Genomic DNA, 5,456 nt, shown 5'->3' on the forward strand with positions numbered 1-5,456 from the left:
TGTATTTATTCATCTTTCTATTAGTCTCAAACTCTTGTGTTATAGACCAAGCATCTTAATACTAAAAACCATACCCTATGTGTGTCTGAGCTCTCTTCCTTGCCTTCCTTCATGCCTGACACCTTGTAGGAGGCACTAAACTATTTGATCACTGATGATGATAATTAAATAATTTGACATTCAAAGCTGTATCGTTGATATCGACTACCTTTTTTGAAATTCATGGTAAAGAAGGCAGTGGATGAAGAAATAGGCCATAGGGAATATAAAATGAGGAATGGAGATTGGTCCAGTCCATGAAGTAAGCCAAAATATGCAAAGAACGGGAATCCATGGCACCAGGAGATGAGCACACCGGAAGGTAAGTCTGTGACCCTTTTGCCCTGGACCATCACTAAACACCATATTGTGCCTTATTGTCCTGCAAATGTATATAGCAATATATTAATTTCTAAAATAGAATGACTGGCACCAACAGAGCCTTGGGCAAATATCAAGTGCTAATACATTTGGAGGGAGGGCAATCTCAGAGCCCAGTTTAAAGGAAATTAGAATAAAACGGGTAGGAATAACACATAAGGCAGTGCCCTCCTGAGCTTCAGAGGAAGAGACGGATTGTATAGTCTCATGGTTGCTCTCAGAACAGAGTTTAAAGAGTCACTTCTCCTTGCACCCCCTTCAGGATGCAGGAGGAAACTCGGACTTGGAAATAAAATACACAATGATATTTTTACCTGGAAATAACATATTTCTACTTCTAATATTTTTTATCTGAAGAAGATACTGTGTATTTGTAACAAAATGAAAAGCTTTACCATGAAGAAATCCATACATTTTTAAAGTAATACTTAACAAAATTCAGCCCAACAGATAGTAAAGTCTCCAACCTGAATTTAGGCTCAATAACCATTTGTCATAGACACTTCTTTTGCCTCTTGGCTGCTTCTATAACAGGTAAGCAGGCTAAAATCATAGACAATTACTCCTTAAAAAGATTAAGATCCTTCCCAACATTTTTTAAAAATCAAGTTTAGTGCATTCACTGAAGGCTTTGTAAACACTCTCTTTATTTATTCATTTTAATAAGTATTCACATTAAAAATATAGAAGTAAAGAAAACAAAAACATTCCCTACCTTCTGAAGCTTATGTTCTGTCTGAGCAAAGCAACAACAATAACAAACTAAATAAAATTAAACAAGGAAACAAGAAGGTTGATTCAATGGGTAGTTACGTGAATGGGTGGAGAAAGATTCGATGCTGCATTACATAGGTTATTTAAGGCAAAAAGAAAAAAAAAGATACTTCTCTTAGGAAACGACACTTGACACGTCCTCTGGAGGATGGAAAGAAATGCCTGTGTCTTAGGATGAGCAGTCTAGGGAGAGAACACTAGGTAGGGACACTGGAGACAAACAGAAGTAACTACTAAAAGACCAGAGTGGTTTCAAGAGAGGACTTCAAAGTCAAGGAATAGGATGAAAATGGAAAGCAGGCTGAAGTCCCAGACCATGTACAAAATGTGCATTGCAGGCGAGAGCTGGCTCCTACAGGCTCCTTTTGACCCTGGAGCACCACCTGTGCACACCTCTCTCCAACACCCCGCTCGGTGAAGTCACATCAGCTGCTTGAACTTGGCCATGGCAGGCGTATTTATACTATGAGATCTGTAAGGCTACAGTTCCCTGCCAACCCTCTCTATCCTTAGTCCCCCATCACCTAGGAAATAGAAAAAGCAGGCTACCAATGTCTAGCTGTCCAGGAACTCTTCCTCCAAAGCAAAAACTTGTGTGCCTTTTTCGCCATCCCGTGCTTTCGCTGGCCGAGGCGTAAACTGTTTGGAGCAGTACAATGGAGGAAGTCTTGGCAGCCAGCTGCAGAGCTGCGCCTTCGCAGAGGGCTCGTTTTATCTCCTTTTCTACTTGCAGGTTAATGTAGGACCATGGACCCCTTGATGGAGAGTGCTTGCTGTTCTCACATCAGCTGCTTTGTACTGTGGTCATCAGCTTTCCCCAGAGCAAAAGTAGGCACCTAAAAGAAAACAGTGGGTTCACAACCTTTGACGTCAGCTGGTCTTTCTGTTACTTTGTACGCTCTTCAGCTCTGAAACCACACTGGCTCTTCAGCTTTATCCCCATGTCTTGCAAGGGAAGAGCTTTTAGATAATCATTCACATTCTTCTTTTTCCTGATTGAGAATTTTTACCCTCTTTTGCATTATTTCTGCAATAATTTGGAAACATATTTATCTTTTTTAACTTTTTAATATCTGTGCCAAATTTTTTGTACTACACTTATTTGTCAAAACAAAGATTCTCATATTAAAAAACCAAAATGCATTTTCTTTTCACAGAACAGTTGGTGTCTTGTGGACACAAGCTTATTGCAGGGAGCCAGAGTCAGAGTGGGTGTAAGTTACAAGTTGGGAGGAGGGGACAGGGCCACCACTGCCAGCCTGAGACCAGTAAACTCTGAGACCACAGGGGCCATAGCCAGTAGGGTGTTGGGTCGGTGGGCTGCTCTTGGCCCTCATGTGCCAGTGCCTAGGACATAGTGGAGAGTTTAGGAGGACATGGAAGGTATAGGTGCCTGGATCTGGTTGTAGCTGGGGGCAGGAAGGTGTGCGTGTGTGTGGGTGTACGTGCATGCGCGCAAGCGTGTGTGTGTGTGTGTGTGGCAGGACAGTGAGGAAGCCCCCACCCTGAGGGTCTTCAACCACTGAAAGACAAGCCATTCAAACACAGATGGCTCACGATGACCTAGAAGCCTATCCACCCCTACAGCTTTTTCCCCATGTTTTTTTAAATTTACTTCTGAGAAAGAGGGACAGCGTGAGCAGGGGAGGATCAGAGAGAGAGGGAGACACAGAATCTGAAACAGGCTCCAGGCTCTGAGCTGTCAGCACAGAGCCCGATGCGGGGCTTGTACCCACGAACTGTGAGATCATGACCCGAGCTGAAGTCAGACGCTTAACCGACTGAGCCCCCCCAGGCGCCCCAACAGCTTATCCTTCTGGTATAGGAAGTCTTCCACCAAGCAATGCCAATCTTTGCCCAAGGCCCACAGAAAAATGACACATTTGGGGTCCTCCATTTCCACCTACTAATATTGTAGAATTAGGGAATCAGTGCTGCTTTCTGGCATCCGTCCTTTAGAACCATCATGACGCAAGGCGCTAAAATTCTGTGTATTTATCTCTGGGTTTCTCTGAGGGTAAGTCCTAGGGAAACAGTTATCAGTCACTGCGTTTTCCTCTTTGGACAAACATGATTGTGAGTGTCGTAGGGCTGTCACACAGAGACTTCCAGAGGCAAGGTACAAGTAAACCAGTGGTAACTGAATTTAGGTAGAATAAAATATATGTGCTTTCTTTTCAATGAGATACACATGTAGGTCTTCCAGAGAAATAAAAGGGAAACAGAACTCCTAACTAGACATTATGACATTCTAACTAGATATAACATTCTATGTTATGTTTGTTGTATTTGTTATGTCTGTGAAACTGGAAAGAATAACATATCTCAGTTTAATATTTATTTTTTTAAGTGGCTACATAGGTTTTATACTGAGTGTGGATTTTAGAATAACACCAACTTGAATTCTAGTGCAACTTATGATGTTTACCAGCTGAGTGTACTTTGGCATTTGCAATACTTCAACTTCAGTTTCACCGTCTGAACTGGACATATTAGTATCTATATCACAGAGTTTATAAAGTATATAAAAGTACTGCAGAGTTGAAGACATAAAAATGTTAAGTACATTAAGGACCTGATGGTATAATCTAACAAGACTAGACTTTAGAATTTGTTAGACTTTATTTGTGATTCTGTCTTTGCCAGTAGTTTAACTACAGTAGATTTTAAAATTTCTCTGAAAGTTGTTTGAGCTTGCAGTTGAGGCCACTGGCTGTCCGCCAAACTCACAAGTGTAGGTAGTGTGTTACGTGAGGGCCAAATCTTTCTAACACCACACGGGTCTCTGGCCCAATGAGTGGAGTTTGATAGTAATTCTTACTAAAAGAAAGAAAATTAATAATAAAGTGAAATAAAATTTCTGATAACCTCAGTTTTCTTTAATTTTAAAAGGAGCTGACAATACCTTGCAGGTCCTTGGGAAGAGTCACATGTAATCATATGTTTTATACAGTGTCGTGTGCAAAGTCAGAAAGCAATTAAAAGTGGACTTGATTACCATTATGGCTGTCATTCAAAATTCTTACATAAATTATTTTGAAACAAAACCATATGTAGAAAAAATCAATCAAAACCTTGCAATAGATGTAGATCCTAGGATTTTTTTTCTTTTTCTTTTCTTTTTTTCTTTTTTTGTGCATTTCTTCTACATGTTTGTTTTCTGCACCATTCAAATTTAGATTTAAAAACTCTTGAAGAGACTCAAGTCTCAGGGTAAAGATGGAATATTAGCAGGTGAGTTTCTTTGCCAAAACACAGGCCACTACTCCTCCTTGGTACAAGCTTCCAGTTCATTCTGTTTCTGTGTCAATTTTTTGTTATGGCCTGAGACTGGACTGTTTGAAGGATCAGAACTGAAAATCTTCAGACTGGAAGATGAAATGGATTCCACTTTGAGCTCTTTAATTAGTTTCTAGAGCTTTCTCTTTCAAGCACGACTTCCGTAGAAAATGAACTCCTTTTGGAGTTTTTCCAAAGCTCATTTTAGCTGTATTCATAAAATATATTTGGCCTAATAAACTAAGTCTATTTTTAAAAGGTGATAACCAGAGGGCTGTTTTTTTAATTTACTTATTAAATAAAGAGTTTGAGTTTTCTTTTATTGGTGACTATCTGTGCCCTTTTCTATGCTAGGAAATTGTCAAGATTCTGTTCACAGGAATTCATTTATGGCCTTGAAAGTTAGAGTTATTGCACATAAGGAATATGTCCACTCTGAATTTACCATTAACACATTAGATAGCCTTGTAATTTCTCCGCTTCCAACTATGAACTGAAGAGAATTCTCAGTTCAGTGTTTGCATCTTTGCTTTTGTTTGTTGATATCTTCAGGCCTAGATATTTAAAGCCTTCTCTGGTTTCTGCAGCCAAGTATTTTAGATGCCCTAGTACTCTCTCTTGGTACCTGGTAAAGCAGTAAGAACTGCTTTATTGCATGAGAAACATTGATGATGCATCAGGATCCTTTCTTTTGATAGAACATGTCCAGCGATCTCCTGCTTTAATATCACTGTAGCATATCCCACAGACTATTGAGCTGTTAGCTTCACACTGATCTAAGGAAGCCCCTAATATAACTGCTAGAAAAAGTCACAGGCAGCAAATCTGATTGCAGTGTGTTAGCAGTTCTTCTACTTTGGATACAACCAAGATTTTATACCCCTTACTGTTTTAAGAGTAAGTGCTTCCAAGCAAGTTTTACATGAAAGCAAGAGATCTAAGCCAAAATGACTAATGTGATTTTGCTCATATTTTCAACATGC

At 39.8% G+C, this 5,456-nt stretch overlaps 1 non-coding gene across 1 annotated transcript; it reads left to right on the top strand.

Moving 5' to 3' along the window:
* Positions 1–3,870: 3,870 nt before the first annotated feature.
* LOC120224888 lies at positions 3,871–4,022 on the top strand. Its single transcript, XR_005526694.1, has one exon. It is a non-coding gene; the product is annotated as a small nucleolar RNA SNORA62/SNORA6 family (small nucleolar RNA).
* Positions 4,023–5,456: the final 1,434 nt, after the last annotated feature.

This window comes from Hyaena hyaena, unplaced genomic scaffold, assembly GCF_003009895.1.
Source record: "Hyaena hyaena isolate Hyena2069 unplaced genomic scaffold, ASM300989v1 scaffold_1288, whole genome shotgun sequence".
Taxonomy (NCBI): domain Eukaryota; kingdom Metazoa; phylum Chordata; class Mammalia; order Carnivora; family Hyaenidae; genus Hyaena; species Hyaena hyaena.